The sequence below is a fragment of the Vombatus ursinus genome, unplaced genomic scaffold (assembly GCF_900497805.2).
Source record: "Vombatus ursinus unplaced genomic scaffold, bare-nosed wombat genome assembly UNPS02003520.1, whole genome shotgun sequence".
Taxonomy (NCBI): Eukaryota; Metazoa; Chordata; class Mammalia; order Diprotodontia; family Vombatidae; genus Vombatus; species Vombatus ursinus.
This window is the reverse complement of record NW_020943298.1, coordinates 345-1879: the sequence shown is the minus strand read 5'-3', so window position 1 is coordinate 1879 and position 1535 is coordinate 345.

The following is a 1535-nucleotide window of genomic DNA, read 5'->3' as shown; positions in this document are numbered from 1 at the left end:
GAGAGAGGGAGGAAGGGAGGGAGGAAGAGAGACAGAAAAGAGGAAAGAGAGAGAGAGAGGAGTGACAGGAGACAGAGAAAAGAGAGGAGAGAGAGGAGAGGAGTGAGAGGAGAGGAGAGGAGTGAGAGGAGACAGAGAAAAGAGAGGAGAGAGAGAGAAGAGGAGTGAGAGGAGAAAAGAGGAAAGAGGAAGGGAGGAAGAGAGAAAGAGAGAGAAAAGAGGAAAGAGGGAGAGAGAGAGGAGAGGAGACAGAGAAAGAGGAGAGAGAGGAGAGAGAAAGGGAGGAAGGGAGGGAGGAAGAGAGAGAGAGACAGAGAAGAGAGGAAAGAGGAAGAGAGAGAGAGGAGAGGAGTGAGAGGAGACAGAGAGAGAAAAGGGAGAGAGAGAGGAGAGAGGAAGGGAGGGAGGAAGAGAGAGAGAGAGAGAGAAGAGGAGAGAGAGGGGAAAGAGAGAGGAAAGAGACAGAGAGAAAGGAGACAAGATTGAGAGAGGAGAGAGACAGAGACAGAGAGGAGACAGAAAGACTGAGAGGGGGCAGAGAGAGTCAGTCCAGGGTGGAGATTAGGGATGTGGTGATGTAGATTTGGAAGTCCTTGGTGTAGAGATGTTTTTAACCAATGAGAGCTGATGGGGTTGCCAAGGGAGAAACGTAGACAGAAGAGGAGACAACCAGGCAGCACCTTGGAGAACACCCACAGTTAGAGGGCGAGATGGGAAGGAGGAGCCCGCAAAGGAGATGAAGGAACAGTCAGACAAGGTGGGGGGAGGAGGGGGGAGGCTTGGGCTGGGGCCTGTTATGGGCCAATCAGTGAGAGCCAGAGTGATGTGGCTTTAAAGCCATGGTCCAGTTGCTCCATCTGAAACCCAATGGGCTTTATCAAAGCCTGGTTTTCCAGAAATATTTCAAGAAATCGTAAATGAAAACTATATGAGACAAAAAGTTAATTGTCCCAGTTTTGGTTTTTTGGGGGTTTTTTCGCTAGGCAATGGTATTAAGTGACTTTGCCCAGGGTCACACAGCTAGTAAATATCGAATGTCTGAGATCTGTTTTGAACTCAGGTCCTCCTGACTTCATGGCCAGTGTTCTATCTACTGCACCACCTAGCTGCCCCAATTGTCACACTTTTTTTTTTTCAAAAAATGATAGAATAAATAAGTAGGGAAGAAAAAAATCTAGCTCCCAAACCCCAAGATACTTCATGAAGTATAAGCAATCAAAATTTATATTCCTTTGGACAGAGGGCTCACATGTAAGGGTGTGACTCCCCACAGGACAGAGGAAGGATGGGGAGGAGGAGGGAAAAATAGCAGCACTGACCAACTAGAACTGGCCTGTTAGGTCCTCCAGGTGCAGCTACTACTGCTCACAAATTGTTGTTCATCCTTCATTTTTTTTTTTTTTTAAGGCAATTAGGGTTAAGTGACTTGCCCAGGGTCTAGCTAGTGTCAAGTCCTTGGTTGGAGACCGAATTTGAACTCAGGTCCTCCTGATTTCAGGGCCGGTGCTCTATCCACTGCGCCCCCTAGCTGCCCC